Below are 22,682 nucleotides of genomic sequence, written 5' to 3' on the forward strand. Positions count from 1 at the left end.
TGTATCTTGCAAGAAGTTACTGTGGCCAAATTCAAAAAGGCTGTTGCCTGTGTTCTCCTCTAGGATTTTGATGGAATCTTGTCTCACCTTAAGATCTTTCATCCATTTTGAGTTTATTTTTGTGTCTGGTGTAAGAGAATGGTCTAGTTTCATTCTTCTGCATGTGGATGTCCAATTTTCTCAGCACCATTTATTGAAGAGACTGTCTTTTTTCCAGTGGATAGTCTTTCCTCCTTTGTTGAATATTAGTTGACCATAAAGTTGAGGGTCCATTTCTGGATTCTCTATACTCAGGAAGGACTCTTGATCTCCCTTAGGTCTCAGCTTCCAGACCTGTTCACATTTCTCTGTCATAGGTAGGATTTTAAGATGGCTCCATGACCTTTGTTCCCTGGTGTTATTCCCATGATTCTGTTACATTAAATGGTAAAAGTAATGTTGCAGAGGTAATTAAGGTTACTAGTCAGTTGACTTTGAGATAATCAAAAGAGGCACTACTGGATTGGCTTTAACCTAATTACTTTAAGACAGTTTTTCTCCTGAAGATAGCTGAAGGAGAGAGATTCTAAGCACAAGAAGGATCCAATATACTGTGGTTGACTTTGGAGATGAAGGGTGCTGACATGCCAGGACTGAAGAGTGACCTCTAGTTGCTGAAATTAACATCCAGCTGACAGCCTGAAAGGAAAGAGGGCTTAGGTCTTTTGAATTAGATGCTGCCAGCACTCTGGCATGTTGGAAGCAGATTCCTCCCAAAGCTTTCAGGCAAGAACCCAGCCCAGTGGACAACTTGATTTTGGCTCTTTCCTAAAGAGAGAACTCCATCAAACCTGCCCAGACTTCTAACTTTGGGAACCATGAGTTAATAAATGGGTGTTTGTTATCGAAGTTGATTTTCTGAAATAGAAGGGTAAGCTAATGAAAGGGCGCTGTTTTAAGCAGCTAAGTTTGTGGTGATTTGTTATGCAGCAATAGAAAATAAATGCACCCTCCCAGATGTGCAATTTATCACATTTTTCTTTTAATTTCACAATACAACTAACAAATGTGCACACAAGGCATTTGTGCTTTTTACAGACTTTTAATGAAGATTTAAAAGGTAATTACTAGAGACATATTGCCGATTCTTGTACCAGTTAATCAAAAATTTGAAGTTAAGATTCTCTATTCTTTCAAAGCCACTTGACCATTTATGCCAAATCAGGAATCATCTTAAGTTCAGAATTTATTTTTTCTAATTATTTCTTGGAACTATATTAATCAGCTCAAAATAGGTATCATTATTGTGCGCTCACTAAGTGGCACCATTCTTACTAGAAGCTTAGTTTTACATACATAATCTGATTTAACATTTATGACAACCATGTAAAATAATGATTATTATGTTTAATGTAAATATGAGAAACATGAGATCCAAAAAGTTTATCAATTTTGTTCAAGGTCGCATAGTTAACGAAACCTGGAAGCAGGATTAGAAACCAATCACTCCAATATTGAATATTCTTAACTGTCATACTGTGTCATCTCTTATGTATTCATCAGTAATAATAAATACCCTATGAGTGTCATGATATCTTCTCTCCCAACTCTTTAAGATAAAATTCCAGTTGGTAGAATTATCTTGAGTGTTGCGGTCAATATGAATAAAGTTAACCTAAAAGCCCTTTGAAACACCTTATATCTATATAGTTATAATAAGGGCTAAAAATGAATTAAAAATTAAAAAATAAGGGCTACAAAGAGAATTTATTGTTTTGGCAAATATTTTTGCTTGATGCTCCTGTGCTAGGCACTGAAGATACAATGTAAACAGATTTTAGCCCACAAAAGACAAAATCTGGAGGGTGGAGGATTGAGTGACAACTAAATGTAATTAATTTAATTTTAATTTAAAACAATTTAATTGTGGAATTACATAAAATAATTTGATCACAATGCAGACTCCCACTGCCTCTGGTTCTGAATCTCACCCTGCTTCCCCACCTTCACATATTGATAATAAAAACTTTTATATCTGAGTTAAGCAAAAGCATTTCTCTGCTAATATAAAGGCGGCAACATTTATTTATTTATTTATTTATTTATTTATTTATTTATTTTTTTTAAGGCGGCAACTTTTAAATAAAGGTCCTACAAATACCCTCAGAGATTCTGACCCATTAAACTGTTCCTTCAGGAGAAATAGACTCTCCCTTGTCACCTTAATGGTATAGATACCTTAAGATGTCTTCATGAAATGAGCTTTATCTGAGTCAGAGGCCCTGATGCAGTAAAAAAAAAAAAAAAAAAAAATGGATTTGGAAATAAACCCTTTGGATTTGTTTGGGAGTAAGGGAGTCAAAGATGCAGAGTTAGGGAAAGGAGGAGTGTCTGGAGAGATGTACTCTACAGAGGAGTGTCATTTTAAGAGATGCACTGCCCTTCCACAATTTCCCAATCACGATATTAACTTGCAAGAACACTCATCCAAGTTTATCTTCTGAAATAAGGAACAGTCCTTACCTTGAGGTTACTAATGGACTTAATGTTTGGGGATGAAAGGTTTTACATTTCACAATTTACAATTAAATACATTATAGTCTTGCCTTTTGAATGCAAAATATGGAAGAATTTAAAGTGAATCTACTATAAAATATAAGATTTATAATTAGCAGAAAAAGTCTCTTTCTGGTCTATTATTTAAGCAAGAATATTAGAATCATTATAAAGCCTGAAGGAAACTCCAAGTAGAAGATGGTGATTTTATCTAGAAACTAGCACTATTATTGACTTTCTTCTCTGGCTAATACAAAATATCAGTTAGAGTTCTGATCTCAGTAGTACATTTCTATAGTACTGGGGAAAAAAGCAAATTATAGAATACACTCATCTGTAGCAATTATTTTCTATTTAGTACAACCTGGCAGTAAATGTCTTGCTGACTTAAGTTACTGATGAATACTAAAGTATATGTTTGGGCCAGAATTTAAGTATTGACAGAAGACCTAAAAATACCCCAAACAGCCACATTACATACTTGTTTTTGGCCATTCATTATTGGGTTCCTAATAAAAATTCTAGATGTCTATCATCTGGATCCAAATATCAACTGTCTTCAAGTTCCCCTAAATTTAGGATGAGTGACATGAAGTGTTTTAACATTCAACTGAACTCCGGAAAGGTTGCTGTAACACTTGCTGAATGACTACATTCATTTGCCTGAAGAACATTTTATGCTCTAGAGAGAGTATATATTCCACCAAATGGTACATTTTCAGATAAAAAATGTCCTTCATTTTAAAATGAGCAATTTCTTACAGGAAGCAGTTTGTTATTGTTTCTGCACTAGAACACATTATTTATTGACCTCCACATAATCTGTAACAACTACACTTTTAAAAAGACTTGAATCTTATATAAACTCTTATTCCCTCTAAATTCCAACTTAGACAGTTTTTCCCTTGCCTACAAGGTGAATTTCTTCATGGAAAATGATAGTTAAAGGTTGAATTCCTTTAACGCTCAAGCATAATTACCATTAGTTTCAATGGAGAAAAATGTTTAGTATCTAAAACCTTAAAAAAACCATTGTTGCTAATTCAACACCAGTTCTCATTCAGACAGAAACAACTACTTCAGTGGTTAACGTGAGTTATTATAATATAATTTAATAAGATAGTCTCTCTTTGTTAATGAGATTTAACTAATTTAATTAAATTAATTTAACTTGATGTAGCTGCTTACCTGCTCAAGTTAGTCCTTCAGAGGCTACCATGTAACTTACACAAAATCTATACTTATAAACAAAGCATATATATTATGCTCTGCATTTCTATAGTAACTTATATTGTAACACTACCTAAATGGAACAGTAAAGACAAAATAAACCAATAAACAGTAGAAATGGTGTCAGACCCAATGAACACTACTGGCACCAAGGAGGTGTGAAATAAGAATTCATTGTGGCTATAAATTCAAGCACTAGAACATTGAGAACTTAAACTTGCTCCAGTTCCACATGTGTGGAGACAATCATGCTCTATTTTTGAGCTATTCATCTGTGTATGAGGTAAGCAAAATCCTAAAGACTTTTCACCCAAATTCGCACAGCCATCTGATACTCAGCCAGGGCATATTTATTGTTTTTTAAGTTATATTTTAGTTATTTTGAGTATTAACCTCCCTAGTTTTTCAGTTTAAGAAATCAGTTCAGTGTTTCTCATTCTACCTTAAAGTCCTCTAAAATATACCTATAAATAATATAATTTAAAGAAAAAAAATTCTTACTACTTTATGAGGACTTATTAGCCATTTGTGTTGGTTTTTATAAATTATTATCTCCACATATAATTTTTGGGGAAAGTATTGAGAAAATATCAGGCTGTATATGCATAAATTTTAATTCAAAATAATGTTCCTATCTCCTTTTCTTTTTCTAGTTATTGTGGGGTATCCTGATCAGACGGGGGGCCACCAAATGTGGAGTGCTCAGATCAAGCAGAGTCTGGCAGCATAAGTGATGAAAGAACCTGTTGGTTCTGGGTCAACGCTAAATTCTTCTCATATACTTTCAGAGACTTTACTGTGACCCACAGTAAGAAATAGATTTTACGTCATGACCCAACATACATACTCAAGTATGTATGTTTTAAATATATATATAAAGGAAGCAAAAATTTAACAAAACCATATTTACCTTTACTAAGTGTGATATATTGTTATTTTCTCTCATTTTGTTTTTTAAAAAAAGCAATGCAAAAAAAAAAAAAAAAAAAAAAAACCAAGACAGAACAAAAGAGAAGTTTACTGAATACATTGCAAGGGAGTAGTGAGCAGGACAGCAAAGGAGAGACTTTCTGTGATAAGGTGGTGGTGAGGGGCCACATTATAGAGTAGAGTGAGGGAGTATGGGGATGTATAGAATTTTCCATTTTTTGGTAATCTTTGTAACTGTGCTTGCTTGTAATTGGTTACTTAGGGCCTATGGTTATTTCAAGGTGGGTCATTTAATGAACCTGTTTGCATTCACCTAGTGGTTACTGATGCATTTCCCATCGCACAAGACTATTGCCTAAAAGAGGCCTCTACAGTTACTATACTGTTTCCAACAAGTATGAAAGGCAAACTTAAAAAATTTTTTGTACATTTGTGATATCCATCTTCCTTTTCATCTGTACTCTACTCTGATATGACGTTTGCTCCCATTGCACCATCAAAAATTCTTTTGTTAGGGCACCTGGTGGCTCAGTTAGTTAAGTGTCTGCCTTGGGCTCAGGTCATGATCCCAGAGTCCTGGAGCCTGCTTCTCCCTCTCCCTCTGCCTGCCCCTCCCCCTGCTTGTGCTCTCTGTCGAATAAATAAAATCTTAAAAAAATCTCATGCTAATATGACTAATGACTATGTCACTCTTCCCTCTCAATTTGCTCTACTTGTATCAGTTTCCCTCCATTTGAGCCTTTCCTCCTTTTTAAAATCCTTATATCTTTTGCTTCCAGAAAACTATACTCTTCTGATTATCTTGTTATCATGCTTGTCTGCTCCTTAATGGTCATCTTATCCGGAATTTCTTTTTTTTTTTTTTACCAAAATTATAGGTACATAGTTTAGACTTTTCTCATGAAGACTCAAGTTGACCCTTAAGATCTAATGGAATTTGCCTGTCTAGGTTTTGGACTTGCTTGGGACCCCTTCTTTATTAATATATCTAGATCTATTTAGAGCTGTCTTTTGTTCTGTTTCTCTGAAGAATCCCAACACAGATTTTGGTACTAAGAAGTGGGGTGCTTCTATAACAAATATCTAAACATGTGGAAGCAACATTGATAATAAGTAGTGGGTAGAGACTGCAAGAGTTTTTAAGTGCCTGCTAGAAATATGGATGCTAAGTGTGATTCTAGTGAGATCTCAGACATGAGGAACATGTTATTAGAAACTGGAAGCAAGGCAATCCTTGTTATAAACTGGCAAAGAATTTGGCTTAACTGTAACCTGGTGTTTTGTGGAAGGCAGAACTATCAGCTATGAAATCGTATATTCAGCTGAAGAGATTTCTAACCAAAGTGTTGAAGGAGCATCTTGGTTCCTTCTTGACTGCTTATAATAAAAAGTAAAAGGAGAGACAGAAATTGACGAAGAAAATGTTGAGCAAAAAGTAACCAGAATTTGAAGATTGGAAAATTCTTAGCTTATCCACATTACAAAAAATTGCAAAGCTTGTTTTGAAGCATGTGGCTAAGGATATGGATGAATCACCATTTGATAAAGAGATCATAGGTGTGACTCATGGACTTAATCAGCTATTTCAGTAGAAGTCAGGAATAGAGATGGGATTATGCCAGCAAATACACCACCAGTGTGAACTAAAAGGAACAAAGAAAGTGGGATGGAATGAAAGAAGGTTTGGATATCTTGGAATCTTCAGGACTGGACCATAATGCTACTCAGTCAGCAGCATACAATGTTTTATTCATTAAGAAAAGGGAAGAATGACCCTGATGGCAATCATTAGAACTGCCACTCCCACCACAGGCTCAGGGGGCAAGGATGTTTTCTCCTTTGTTTTAGAGAGTAAGGCCATCCCTCAGAGTTGTGAGGGTGATGTTGCCACCCCTTTGGGTTTGGAGTGTCAAATCAAAGGATTATTCTTGAGACTTGGGATCTACTGAAATTTGCCTTTCTAGGTTTTGGACTTGTTTGGGACCTGTCAACCCTTCCTTTTGATTCCTCCCTTTGGGAATGGGAATGTATATCCTATGCCTGCCCTATCACTTTATTTTGAAGCACATAACTTGTCTGGTCACAGGTTCACATCTGGAGAGGAATTTTGCCTCAGACTGAATCATACCTTGAGTCTCATCTACATCTAATTTGGATGATATTTAGATGAGGCTCAGGACTTTAGATATGATGATGAAATGATCATACTTTTGGGGCTGTCGGGATGGAATGAGTATTATCTTGCATGTGACAAGAACATGAATTGTGGAGGAGAGGGTTGGAATCTATAGACTGAATTGTGTCATCCCCAAATGCCTACATTAAAGCTCTAAATCTCAGTGTGACTAGGTCTGGAGGTAAGATCTTTAGGAGGTAATTAAGATTAAATGAGGTCTTGAGAATGGGGCCCTAATCTGACAGGACTGTGACCTTATAAGAAGAGATCTCTCTTACTGCCTTGAGAGGACACAGTGAGAAGGCTGTCTGTAAGCTAGAAGAGAATTCTCACCAGAACCCAGTCATTCTGGTAACCAACATGATCTCAGACTTCTAGGCTGTAAAACTTTAAGACAATAAATTTCTGTTGTTTAAGCCACCCAGACTATGGTATATTGTTACAGCAGTCTGAATAACACATATAGGAAATAGAAGCTGAACAGTACAGTCAGTGCTTACATAGAGGAATCTGAAAGCTGCTGCTACAGTTGTTTTGTCCTTTTTTGGTTATAAATAATACATCAACAGTTACTATTTTTTATTGTTTTATAATGCTTTTTTAAATTTTGCAGTAAATCCTTTCGCAGCAATGAGCTAAAAAATGAGAGGGCACGTTTAATGAAAAATTAAATACTGAATTTCCATTTCTCAAGATAGTTGATTACGGATGTGTAACTTGCAAAAATTATTTGTTGACATTTACTTTTCACTATGATGGATGATACAGAAGCATCTACAGAAGGTGTGTTTACATATCAATCCATGAACCATATCTTTTCATCTAAATCAATTGCTTGTTATTCTAAATTAATGTTTATTTTGATTCTAAGTTTTCTTTAACACCTTTGAAACCTGAAGTGACTGTGGTTAACGTATTGGCTTTATGATCAAAAGACAGTTACAGATAGTTAAATGGCACCAGGATAACATTAGGGTCATTAAATGCTTCAGGTACAAAATAAGTGAATTCCAATAATAGGGTTTCTGTTTTGTTTTGTTTTTCATGCAGTTCATGAAATCAAAGAAAAGCTTTTGGAAGTTTATTCAACTAAAAGTGAAACATCTGATATTACTGTGAATGTTATTGTAAACTTGATTAAGTTCAAAATGGAACAAAAAATTACTTTTGTGGTGATAATATGAACAAGATGCATGTGTGGTGGAGCACAGCATTTTGGTAAAAGCAATATTCTTACTAAATTAAGGAACTTATGGGGCAGAAATTTTCCTTTATCTACTGTGGTATACATATAAGTAATAATTACATTCAAACAAATCGCAATGTCTACTAATCAAAATAGAACCTGTAGATGTCACATTTTACAATATTGTTATATATATGCACAGATAAACTAACTGAACTATAAAATTGCTGTGATGAAGCAGATGTTGAATTAATTAGAAAAAGCTTCAGCAGAGCTATGCTGCTTAGCATCATCGGATTTTAGAAATGTTTTAACCTCTGAAGGACTACTTTGAAGCCAGCCTAAGTGTCCTACATTGACAATAAACCTTTTTATAAATTAACTGATCCTCCTAAATTTTGGTTGCATATTTTAAAAATCAGTTGAATATCTCTAAAGCTGTTTAACCAATGGTATGTCAAAAAGATTGTTTTTCAAACTTTTAAAAATTGCAATTATTACAACTAAATCTTACAACCAAGAGATATTAACATTTATACTTATAAAAGCAAAAAAGGAAGTGGATTATACAGTGAGTTAGGAGGTATGAGACTTAACTTTTTTTCAGGTATAATATACATAAAGTTGTAAATTAATCATAAGGGTACATCTTGATATATTTTCATTGTCTAATGATTGTTTCATAGCCTGATTTTATATAAACTTATGTGTATATATGTATATCCATGTATTTACCCACCTGGTTAAGATACTGAATATTCTAACACTACATAAACTTTCATATCTCTGTGTAAAATTTCATTTTAAAAATGAACAGCTCAGCTTTGAAATATCTGAAGCAACTTTTGATTGAGCTAATTTTGCATTAATTTATATTCCATCTCAGGATGCAAAGGAATTGGGAATGCCTATGATTTTGAACATCTCAATTTGGATAAAAATTCAAGATTCACAAATTAAGCAAGCCTATTTGATCAGTTTGGTCTCATGAAAAATATAATCAACAAAGTTACTCAAAAGGAGGCAAAAAGATAGTACCTATAAAAATATTAGGGTTGAATCACTTGTACAACTTAATATAAAACAAATTAGAATTAAGAATATCTTTTACTAAGTAGAATTAGCTCTGAGTTTATCAGGTACTTCATCAATAACCAAGAGTGCTTTCTCTATTAAAAATATTATTATGCTGTATAGAGATGGGTCAGTAGGAGATATAAATAATTCCTAGTTTATCAGCAATGAAGTGCATTTTAAAGAAGACTGCTAGCAATTTTGTAAAAAGAATAGAACATAATAAAAATAGTTTTTGGAAAAATACTGTTGTGGTATTAGATACAGTTATATAGGAAATTGATTAAACTATATGACTATCCATTGAGTATTTAATCAGATGCTATTTTAATGCTTATATGATTAAAGATTTTAAATTTTGCTTTAATGTACAAAGTTATACGTGTTTAATTTTTTTTTAGAAAACATGCTCTAACTTTTTGTTAGGGATTAATGTCAAACACACGGAAAAGTTGGAAGAATAAAAAAATGTACAGAGGATAGCTATATATCCTCTGATTGCACTCACCTGCTGTTAACATTTTGTCTCATTGCTAACAATGCCTAGACTGGAAGAGCCCTAACTCTTCTCTCACCTTTGAGAGTAAGTTGCATATATTCTAACTTTTTGCCTTCTGTTCCTAAATACCTTGGTACTTATTTCCTAAAAGTAAAGATACTCTTTTATAATAAAACCACAGTACAGTTATCATTACCAGTAAATGTAATACCTCTATTTGGTCTTTATCTAATCCAACATCTATATAGTAATTTTGTCAGATCCAGATATTGCATTATTTATTGTACTAATTATCAATTTCTACATAATGAGTTATCCCAAAACTGAATGGCTTAATGCAATAAATATTTATTTTTAAAAGATTTTAATTGAGAGAGAGAAAGAACATGAGGGCCCCCCCAACCCCCCTGCAGAGGCGGAGGCAGACTTCCCACTGAGCAGGGAGGGAGGGAGGGAGCCGGATGCAGAGCTTGATGATGACCTGAGCCAAAGGCAGAGGCTTAAACAACTGAGCCACCCAGGCACCTCTGCAATAAGCCTTGATAATCTATAGTTTCTGAGGTCATGAATTTGAAACAGTTTAGCCTAGTCTCTCATGAGGTTCCAGTCAAGTTGTGATGGCACTATATTCCTCCTAAGCCTTTACAGGAGCTGAAGGATTCACTTCCAAGGTGGCTTACTCACATAATTGGCAAATTGGTGCTGGTGGTTGGTGGGTCTTATTTCCTCTTCACACAAGCCTCTCCTGGGGCTACCTAAGTGGCCACTGCCTTCCTTGTGAGTGAACAATTCAAGAGAGCAAGGCACAAGTAAGAATGCCTTTTATTATGTCATGAATATCTCACACTGTCATTTCTGCTATATTCTATAATTACATAGAGCAACCCTGATTCATTGTAGATTAGGACTACACAAGGGTATGAATATCAGGAGGTGAGGCTTCTTGAGGGTCACCCTGAAGACTGGCTACCCAACTTGTCACTGATGTCTCTTTTTACCTCCTTTAATTAAAAATATTTCCTTTTTAAAAAGCTATTTCAGGGCACTTGGGTGACTCAGTGGTTGAGCATTTGCCTTTGGCTCAGGTCATGATCCTGGGATCCTAGAATCGAATCCCATATCAGGCTCCCCGCAGGGAGCCTGCTTCTCCCTCTGCTTATGTCTCTGCCTCTCTCTCTCTGTGTCTCTCATGAATAAATAAATAAAATCTTTAAAAAAACTTTCTCAAAAAAAAAACTGTCTCAAAGAACTAATTTATATTTTATAATTCTTTTATAGTTGTTTAGCTCACCAGTATAATAAAGTAAGATGGAATCAGCCAAATAAATTGTTTAATTATGTTTATTGTCATGTTTTACCCTCAAATCTGTTCCAATTTGGACAATAACTTATTTTGGTCACCCTAGTCTCAGCTTAAAAGGTATTTTTTTCTAGATTTTTTTTCTGAACCCACCCTAGAATCAATTATTTCCCCCCTTTAAGATCTCTCTTTATATTTTGAACTTTTCCTTAACACGATACTAATCCAACATTCTCTTTGTGTTACTTCCACAAAGGCAAGAACTATGTTTAAAATGAATAAATGGATAAAATACTACACTAATTATCAACATTGTTTTAGTGCTTGATCATTATATTTAATCATAACTATACTCTAGGGAAATGTAATCATATAAGGAAATATGAAAGTAAATTTAGCCAATTAAAATGCCAACTAAAACCCCTTTATTTATTCATTTATTCACTAGACAAATGTTTACCAAGCATCTCTACTATGTGCTAGCTACCTAGGCTGGGGATCCACTGCCTAGGTAAGGTTCTCTTATGAAGCTTCCATTCAGGAGTATGACTAAAAATTAAGCAAAATAAACTAATAAGTCAAAAAATAATTCCACATTGTGATGAGTGCTACATACAATAAAATATCTTGATAGGTAGTTACTAGGAGTAGTGGTAAGAAATGGCTACTTTAGACAGGAGTTTACAGTAAGTAACTCCTCTGAGGAAGTGGCATTTGAACTGAGATTGGAACAGCAAGGAGCCATCCATTCCAAGAATAGCAAGCTCTTTTTGCAGGATAGTGCTGTGAATGAAATACAGAATAATCTGTTTTAGAAATGTCTATATAGGGGTGCCTGGGTGGCTTAGCAGTTGAACATCTGCCTTGGGCTCAGAGTGTGATCCTGGGTCCTGGGATTGAGTCCCGCATCAGGCTCCCCACAGGGAACCTGCTTCTCCCTCTGCCTGTGTCTCTGCCTCTCTCTCTGTGTCTCTCATGAATAAATAAAATCTTAAAAAAAAAGAAATGCCTAAATACAAGAATAGCTAGAGATTAAGCTATATTCCATGAGAAACATCCTTAATTTTTTCAAAATATATTTAATTTCCTTAAATGGAAAATTATTTCTCTAGATTATTGCTATTACTATTATTATTATAATAATATACAGTATTATTACTTGCCTTTATACAGTTTTTGTTGTATGGTGAGTACATATGTGGCTAACTGATTTACTCACCATGTACTTTGTATATTTAAGCCATCTGTGTTTAATAGTATGTTAATACATGCACCTGGTTATATCTCAGCTCATAATAGAGCATGAATCATCACATTCGTAGTTCTGAAGGATTGCAGAACTATTCACACTGCTCAAGCACGCTGCTCAAGGAAATATGATTCTGATATAAAAATACAACCTTAACTCATTCAATTCAGGTCACGTCCTCAAGGTAATGCTTTCAACACATGTATTCTTTACCAGTGGTGGGCACATTTACTTTATAAACCAGCTTTCACATGGAGTTTTGCATCAGAATAACGCTAAACTGAAATTTCAAATTGCTGAGTATGTACCTGGGTTATAAATCTTGATTATAACCACACATTGTCCTTATTCTACAATGTAAACAACTGAAATAAACTAAATATTTGTTTGCATTGAGTTGTCCATATGAGTTTATTATTCCATATTATTTGTTCTTTAATCCTCTCTAAATATTACATTTATGGAAGTACACTTAACACATGGCTTATGATACTTTGTGCAACACATATATTTCTGAGATATATTGCACAAATCCAACTACTGTAAATGGAATTATTTTCTAAAAGCCCAAGAAGAGTTTGGATTTTAAGGAAATCCTACAGAATCATTTCTCTAAAAGTCTTTCTATAGAGTGACACATTGCTTCTTATTTCATCTACAGAAGGGTCAGATTTTTATGGATCAGGTTTTCTTAGAATATATTTATATACATCACATTCCCTATTCACAGATACTGCTGTACTTTGAAAAACACTTTAATACTGCATATGACCTATAATCATGCAATCTATTTTAGAAATAGTCAAAGATGATGACAAACACACTTGTATCTATGTTATTCATCAAACAAGGTACACACTGTTGATCTTTGATCTCTGGCCTTTTCTAATTGATTTTGCATCTGGATGGTCTCAGGGCTGCAGGCCAAGAAAGTCTGTCATGTTATATGCTAAAATTTCCCCAGCATTTTATAATTGTTTATACATTTCTTGAAGTTTGACCTTAGTGTGTTCTAAGAGTATTATTTCATTCACACTGTTTTTGGTCATCATGATCCCATTTGACATAAAACAGGTAGTTCTTAACAGCATGTAATAGTGCAAAGAGCATGGATTTTTAGATCCAAAGAGACCTATGTCTTAATAATGGCTCTGTTTCTTATAAACTGTGTGGTCTTAAGCTATCTATTTATATTCTCTGGACTCTGACCCCTTATCTAAAAGTCAGATAATGATAGTTTATGGGGGTTTTATGTTGATTAAAGAAACTAAATGGAAACTATAATTGATATTAACAAGTGGTAGTATTACTGAAGAAATTTAAAAGATAAGTTTTCCCTTCACATATATGTAAATATACATACATACACATATACTTGTGTGTATCCTTCTCCTGAAACATTGGTTACCCAGGGAGAAAAAAAATCAGATAGTGTCATATTAAAATTTAACTTTCAATCACCTTTTAAATTTTTTTCTTAAAACTTCAAAAATAGATGCCTTAAAAATAAACATAATTTTTAAAATGAGATCAACCTAGAGAGGTGCCCAGTGCACATTCTAAATACTTCAGCAGTCTCTTGTCAATTACTAGGATCATTGAAGCACTCCATCCTTCCTGGATACCAGTTTGTTTTAAAAGGGTAAAACAAGACATTTGTAGTCATCTTCCCTCAACATAACCTCTTCCATTGTGCATTTATGTATGTCAAGATTATATATGCCAACAATTCCCTACACAACATTTCACCACAAATATTTGTCTTAATTTGTTGACAGGCTAATTAATATTTTCTTGTTGAAAGGAGTCCTACAACCACTTTTAAGGTATTAATCCAGCATATTTCACTATGCTAGAACTTATTAAATGATGCTAAAGTCATTTTTTTTTGTTGTCTCTCATTAAGATAAAAGAGAGGATACTTTAAAGTATTACTAGAGATTTAAAGAGGAGCATTTAAAAAAAAGTAAAAAAAAATAAAGAGGAGCATTGTATAATGATAATCAGTTATCCACAGGCATAATAAATTTGCTTATAACTTAACATAGCATCAAAACACATAAAGCAAAAGGAAATACATAAAGCAAAAAGAAAAGGAAAAGCAGACAAATTCATAATCACGTGGACTTTTTACACCGATTTTTCAATAACTGAAAAATTTAGTAAGGATATATAGACAGTTTTAACTACAAAATTAACTACAAATTTAACTACTAACTTACCAAAATAGAATACTTTCAACAATTATAGAATCTACATTTTTTTTCATTTTATTAAAGTTGATGCACACTCCTTAAGTCTCAATGACTTGTGAAACACAATCAGAAACTAATAATAAGGTAACTAGAAAATCCCAATACTATGGAAAATTATAAATGAAGTTCAAAATAATCTTGGATAAGAGATGACATTACGATTAGACATAGAAATAGTTCTATGCTGAATGAAAATAAATTTGGAAAAAATATATCAACATGAAATAAAACAAAGTTTGAACAGTTAGGTAATAATGAAAACTACTGAATAAACAGTTGTGGGGTTTTTTTTGTTGTTGTTCTGAAATTATTTGTACTTTTGTTGAGAAATCAGTAATTTTGTAGAAAAATCTGTAACAAAATTTTGTGAGTGAGGTACTGGTACATTATAAGACAATATTGACTCACTAAGTACAATAATAGCAACAAGAAAAAAATCCCCAACATAAAGTATTATAATAAAAAATATTCATACAATAACTTATTTTCTTTGGGGTTGGTAATGTTTGTTTTATTTTTTAAAATTTAATTTTTTACGAGGATAATTACATATCAAAGTTAAAGCAAAATTTTACTGTCTTATTATATCATTTCTTTGAATTCTTGATACTTACTGAAAATTAGTTTATAGAGGAAGAGTATGAAATACAATAAGTAAAAGACTAATAACTTTGAGTAATCAGTAAGAGCTGTTCTTTCAAAAGATACCATTAAGATACCATTACTGTAAAAGTAAGCCATGGACTGGGAAAAGATAGCATGGATAACTGATGAGGGACTTATATTCAGAATTAATATAGTCAACATAGAAAAGAACAACTCAAAAAAGGAAACTGGCAGAAGACTTGAACAGCCACTTAAAAGTCAAATACTATATGAAATTAATGCAAATTACATTCACAATGAAAATCCCACAAGTATCACTAAATTAAAATAACTGACGATTCCAAGGGTTGATGAAGAGGCCTGCCAAAATGATACTGACACAGTAAATTGGCATAATCACTTAGGAAAAGTTCTAAAGTTTGAAGACATGCATTTTCTACAACTCAGCAATTTCACTCATAGATATACCAATCCTTGTGTGTACCAGGTGCTTATAAGGATACCCAAAGCAAGTACAAAGATATTCACAGCAATAGCATTAATAATGTCCAAAAAAATGGGGCAGCCCAGCGGCTCAGCAGTTTAGTGCCACCTTCAGCCCACGGCCTGATCCTGGAGACCCGGGATGGAGTCCCACGTCGGGCTCCCTGCAAGGAGCCTGCTTCTCACTCTGCCTGTGTCTCTGCCTCTCTCTCTCTCTCTGTGTCTCTCATGAATAAATAAATAAAATCTTTAAAAAAATAAAATAAAATAACGTTCAAAAATGAAAACCACTTTAATGCTCATGAATGGTGACTATAATAAATAAATTTGGGTACAAAGGAATTACTAAATAGCAATAAAAGTGAGCGAATTATAGCTACAAAGGGCATGGAGGCCTCTTTCAGTCATAATCAGCTAAAGAAATCAGAAACTGAAAAAAACATAATGTGATTCTTTTCATAAACAGATTAAATTAAACTACAGTCCTTAATGATTCCTATTTAGGTGGTAATTTGAATGAAAAAAAAGCAAGAGAAGCTTTACTATGAAAGTCAGGACAGCATTTATCTTTGAGGAGCAAGGCATTTGGATGGGGAAGGAGCACACAGGAAAGTGGTGTGCTGGCAGTCTGTTAGCCTGGGTGTCTGCTTTATAGTAATTCAACGAGCTGTTCGTTTTTATTTTGTATACTTTATGCGTGTCTTATTTCACTGCAGAATGTGGGGTTTTTTTTCTCTTACAGAGCTGTGGCTGATATCCTTTGGCTTTCATTTATTGGTATTACTTTTTGTAACCCTGGCTGAAAGGTAGAGTGACTCTGGCGGCCATGGAAGTGGAGAGTTTTTATGAAAACAACAATTAACTCATCAGTCACCAAAACACCAAACCACAACATCTGGAAGACATCAACGAACGGATCAGGTCTACAGTTCTCTCCTGCACAATGCATGAGACCTAGAATAGACTTAAATATTTCAAGTTTCTACAATCTAAGTTCTAAGGTAGTGGGGGCATTTAAGGGAAAGAGCATAAAAGGTTTCACCTCAAAGCATCCTACCATCCCAGTAAACTGGTATAAGGTCTTATGAATTCTTTGGTTGAGTCTGAAACACTGTACACATAGTTATGTGTAACTATAATCCTAAATAGTGGACTATGATGTTCTTTGAAGTGTGAAACACTGTGTTTCTTGGTGAAATGTTTTCTTTATGGGGCCCTTTATTGAGCCATGCATGGAACAGTTGCTGATTCCTTCCCAATTTAATTATAAAGTCAGTTGTATCACTAATGCAGTTTTGTTCTAGAAAACAGATTCTGGATTACATTCTGTGTCCTTTCTTACCTCCAAAAGTTTTCATCTTTATGGATAAATAAAGAACTATTTTCTATGATTAAAAACAGCAACTCTGGAATCTCTAAACATATTCTGCTTTCTATAATGAAAAGACTAAAATATAAATGATTTTAAATTTGATAATCAAATTATGAATATTCATGTGGAACATCTGAACTAAGGAACTTGGAAAGTGACTGCACTTTAAATAAAATTTAATTTTCTAACAATAAAATACCAAACAAAGCACAAAAATAATTAGGACTATAAAATGAAAAACAAAACATAAACATTCTACAAATATCAAGAGCAGAAGAATGCTGTATATAGATAAATGAAAAATATCTTACTTCTAGTTTTCTGAAACCTAACTGTCCACTTCAACATTTTCAGAAAAGGCCTTCAATTTATAACAATGAAACAAAATTTCTGAAGAGAGAGTTAGCAATAGTTATAATAAGAAAGAAATCATTCACTAAGTAAACGGATAAATTCAAAAATAAAGGTCCTTTGGAAATAATGACATAAACTGCATTTTGTTACTATATTTAAAAATGTAAAGAGTCAGTCCCAATATAAAAAATATTTACGGCTTTACTATTGTGGGCTAAGTAATTGATTGAGCAGCAAAGATGGCCAATAGAATTAACAGTTTTCTCTCCTACTGGATAAAAGTGGTCCAATTTCTCCAGTCTGCAGGGACTATCCTCATTCTAGCTATGGTACTCTTGCCTCTCCCTTTTCTAAATGTGCCCTAGGAGCACTACCTATGCTTCTCTTTCAGGCATTTCTATTCAAATGCAAAAATGTTTTCCAGGGGCAGCCCTGGTGGGGCAGCGGTTTGTTGCAGCCTGCAGCCTGGGGTGTGATTCTGGAGACCAGGGGATCCAGTCCCACATCGGGCTCCCTGCATGGAGCCTGCTTCTCCATCTGTCTGTGTCTCTGCCTCTCTCTCTCTGTGTCTATGAATAAATAAATAAAATCTTTTAAAAAATTTTAAAAAATGTTTTCCATGAAATGAAAAGATCCCATTTATTCTCTTTTATCTTTGTTCAATATAAAGCGTTCATTAAACCCATCCTTTCAGGGCACCTGGGTGGCTCAGTCAGTTAAGTGTCCACCTTTGGCTCAGGTCGTGATCTTGGGGTCCTGGGATGGAGTCCTACGTGGGGCTCCCTGCTCATCCCAGAGCTTGGTACTCCCTTTCCCTCTGCTGCTCCCCCTGCTCATGCTGTCTCACTCTCACTCACTCTGTCTCTCAAATAAACAATATCTTTAAAAAAATAAATCTACCATTTCTTTTTATTATAAATGGTAAATCTTAAAATTCAATGTGGTCATATTACCTTTCTGCCTGTTAGGCCCTGACCAATATTTCTAGCCTGATATTTTCTCCATTTTCAGCTTTGGAAATCTATTATAACTCAACCTAAGTGGGTTACTAACCTGGTCATCTAGTTTAGTATTTAAGTGACTATTAGGACATACTTTATGAAGTTTGAAATGACCCTCTATTCTTTCTCATATAAAATATCTATAAGATATCAGTGACAGTCAGATACCATTTCTAGGGAAAAGCTACTGTATTTTCTCCAAGGTCATAATTGTACTAAAACATCCAAGGGCAATGTTTTCAGACTGAATTCTATTTTTTCCCTGAGACATATAAAAGAGGATTGATAAGCCTATAATTCAGAACCCACTTACAGACTTACAGGAAAATTATATATTTATAACGTTCCTGATGAAAGACCATAGGTCAAAGGCAAAAAGGAAATAGGGGCAAGAAACGTAAAAAGTAGAAAAAAAGTCCCTGAATCTTTCTTGACTATAGAATAAATTTCTTGGGATATGAAAGAACTCTTAAAAAATACTAAGGGCATGCCCTGTTGGGCTAGCCATGTTGCAGTTGAGCACGGAGGGAAACACCAAGTAGACTGCATTTATAGAATAAAATAAACTGGTGAGCTGTACAGTCTTGATTTCAAAATGATATCTCCACATTGTCCATGTCACAGGTCTGCATTTGAGTCTCCCACATTAAAAGTTTCCTGAAGTTGATTGGTTTGGACACACAGCTCTCTGTGTACATCATTTTATCTTGCATATCATACTTTAAATTCTTGGAAGTACAAGGATCTAAGTGCATTTTAACTCTTTGGGAGAGGAGGGGTTCCCCTGAAGTCTTTTATCATTTTTTAAAGACTTTACTTTTATTTATTCATGAGAAACACACACACACAGAGAGGCAGAGGGAGAAGCAGGCTCCCTGCGGGAAGCCCAATATGGGACTTGAGCCCAGAATTCCAGGATCATGACCTGAGCTGAAGGCAGACACGCAAACACTGAGCCAGCAGACGCCCTTGTCTTTTATCATTTTGTTTCATTTCACCCAAGATATCTTTAATCTAAGGAAAATGAAGTCCTCAAGGGTGACCTCCATCCACTCTCCATTTCCATCACCTTAGTCCCCACCAACCGCACATACTTTCTCTCTCATTCTGGTCTCCTTCCTCTAAACTGGGAAATGGTTAGGCGCTTCTCCTTGTTAAAGCCAATCCCTCCATCTTTACCCTTGATAACATTCATTCCCATCTCCTGAGGAATCGTACTCAATCTAGTGTTCTCTCTTGTTCCTCATCCCCCCCTTTCCAACCCCACTTGCACTTTTCCTTATGTTTCTAATCTGCCCACATTTCTCTCATCCTAACAAGAAACCTCCTGGGTGCATATATATTCATCAATACACTACTCTCTCACTCCCTTATTGATCTTTTCCCAAAATAGTCTGCTTATCATTTGCCTTTTGCTTTAGACTTTTGAATTCTGTTGTACAGATTCTCACTCTTAGAAAATGAGGAGTTGTTCCTAAGTATCCAATCTATTGGCAACTTACTATTTCTTCTTTCATATTAACTTATTAATAACATATTTGTCTACCTTCTTAAAATACTCTTTGTTTGTTTGAACCTTGTTTTCCTTCTGTCATATTTCACTGACCATTTCTTCTCAGGTTTTGTAACTCCTTGCTTTAGGAAGTTATGATTAGGCAAGCTATCTTCCAAGCTCACTTGAAAACTTCTAGGTTTCATAAGATAGACTGATTGACATTTTTCAAGATGTGGAAATGAGACTCTTTGGGGGAAAAAGTCATTAGGTAAAATCAGGTGTTTCTGTAAGACAATTATACTTATTTCCCTGAGTAAAGTCACCGGAGAGATGCCAATTTCAAGACGTAGTTGGGAAACTGTCACTTGGATATAGACTTTAATGTTTTGAACTATAGCAATTATCACATTATTTTTTAATATCATTTAGTTTCATCTCCTGTTTTCCCACTGGAGTATGAAATGAGCCCTATGTCCTAGGAAGAATCTGGGAAAGTACTTTAATAGTTTTTCTGAATGCTAATAGAGCCAGTGAGTGATATTCCTTGCACTCACAATCCAAAACTCCTGCATTTCTCAGCTGAGATGATCTCATTAGATGCAACTACTTTCTGAGCTATCACCTTCTATACGGAGTCTAGGAGAACCTGACCAGAGTTTCCTTGTCTATTAGATTCCTTCCTAATACAAGGCTAAAAATAGCATTAAAAAAGCTAGTCAATACTTTGACCTACTCTGGAAATTAGCCAAAACATATGAACAAAACTGGAGCTGGTCAGAAGGCCACAGAAGATGAAACTCTAAACCCTTGGCAGTCTTGACAGCATTGTTGGCTTTGGGGTGTACTACCACTAAAGTGTTTCCAGCTGGCATGACTCTAGGCCAAAGTCACACTCATTTCATGGACCTTTATCCCTTTCCATACATTGAGATTAGGATACATGGTATTGAAAATCACTAACACCAAGAAATGTGCCAGTTTAAGGTTTCCAATAGTTTCATATTTTGTGAACATCATGTTAATCTTAGTAATCATATCCTAAACCATAAGACTCAACTTCATGTCAGATATCTTTTCACATGAGTTAAATTATTCCACTAAAAAGATAAATAAATAAGGGATTACATATAAACAAAATATTACACTCGATATAAAGTAAAACATATACTACAACATATGGAAATATGTATCAAAATGTATGCCAAATACATGTATTTAATGTGTATATGTATAATATACTTTGAATAAATTGAAATTATTAGGTGAAGAAAAAAGTAGATATCTGCCACATTTTTCCTAAGAAAGTACTTTATTTTCAGGAAATTTATGCTTTAGCAGCCTTGTAATAATAAATAAAAATCTGAGGGTTAGAATGTGATTCAGAGAGATCCAGAGACTACAATTTATTCCCAAACAGAAAGAGTCAGTATAAATCCTGTGAATTTCATTGTCTGCTGCCAGAAAACCTATTTAATTATGAATAAGAAATGCTTAGAAATGTTGTCTCTTTAGGGATCACAATCCTTATTTGGAAACAAGACCTTGTAAGCCCTTTAAAAATTACCCATCATAAGTACAACACTGTCATCTTAGTTCATCATTAGGGAACTCTGTACTAGAGTAACCCCGGTGCTCCTCAGTATATTGGAAAGATGGCCATGAGAGTACACTGAGGTTTCCTGGCATTCTCAGAGATTCTGTTTACTGGACCTGTTTTTAGTTACATTTTCACTTGAGTTGGCTTGGTGTGATATCCATATTATAAATTGGATCCAGCTGTTCAAATAGTTACTTAGACAACACTTAAACCTTTTTTTTCTGCAAAGATAGCTCCTCTGAAGATGCTAGCCTACCATAATACATCAAAGCAATTAAATTAAAAGCATGGTATGAGTACAAAGATAACTAATCCCTTTCTGAACCAATTCAAGTATATTCTAGAAGACCAAGAAGTTTCCACAAGTTAGGGTAATCACAGAGTAATACAAATGCAAATCTACTTTCATCAGACATTATCTGATAGATTGAATGGCTTCCATGACAAGAAATATTTTGCATGGGTCTCAACCTGCCCTTATTATGTATCATAAGTAGAATGTATTCTGTTTCCAATTACAGAACTTCTCAGCCAGTGTGCCACAGTGTGCCATGAATGGGGGAGGGGCAGGCAGGTGGCTGAGATGGTAATCTTAGGTACTGTAATAGTGGCCAGAAGGGACTGCTTAAGGTAATCAAAATTCCTATACTACTTGTCTCTGTACATGAGGACTCTTACTTCTTTATTCCAGTATACTAAATAAATATGGCTTTATATATAGCCATGGTGTGTAAAGATTTAAAAGTATTGGCTTAATAACAGAATTTTAATTTTCACTGAGGCAAGATATTTTGAAGTAGGCCTTCCAGAATTGGTTCCATGATTCATAGGGTCATCAAAGACCTAATCTCATTTCTTTCTACTATTTCACCTTCTCATTATGTTGCCATTTGTCTTCAGGCTTGCCATCTCATGACTGCAAGATAGCTGGGAAAGCTCTGGACTTCACATTCTCAACAGCATCCAAAGCAGAAGGGAAGGAAAGGGTCAAAAGCAATCTTTTTGTCACATGGCCTTCTCCTTTTTAAGGGATAAAAACCTTTCCCCAAAGTGCTCTACCACACTTACCTCTCCATCTTTACATTGTATTGACATGGGGTTACTTTTACGTGTACATTGGCAAAGCCATTACCATGAATGGCTTGGGCAATCATGATTCATTCGTAAGGGTGGACATACTGTCATTTGCATAGAATAAAACAGAGTGCCATTAGCAATAAATATAGGAGAATGACTGGTAGTTAAGCAATAGCATCTGCTGCTGGGAGATTAATCAAAAGAAAGGAAGCAATGTTGCTTATACTTCTAAGAGTAATAATCAATTTCAAATGAAAGGAAAT

At 34.5% G+C, this 22,682-nt stretch overlaps 1 long non-coding RNA gene across 3 annotated transcripts in view; it reads right to left on the reverse strand.

Moving 5' to 3' along the window:
* LOC111091652 overlaps nucleotides 1-10,425 on the reverse strand; it is a 54,252-nt gene extending 43,827 nt beyond the window's left edge. For all 3 annotated transcript variants that reach the window (XR_005376391.1, XR_005376390.1, XR_005376392.1), the window contains exon 1: nucleotides 10,315-10,425. This is a non-coding gene — a long non-coding RNA (uncharacterized LOC111091652). The remainder of the gene's footprint in view (nucleotides 1-10,314) is intronic.
* Between the last annotated feature and the right edge of the window lie 12,257 nt (nucleotides 10,426-22,682).

The sequence above is a fragment of the Canis lupus genome, chromosome 22 (assembly GCF_011100685.1).
Source record: "Canis lupus familiaris isolate Mischka breed German Shepherd chromosome 22, alternate assembly UU_Cfam_GSD_1.0, whole genome shotgun sequence".
In the NCBI taxonomy this organism is placed as follows: Eukaryota; Metazoa; Chordata; class Mammalia; order Carnivora; family Canidae; genus Canis; species Canis lupus.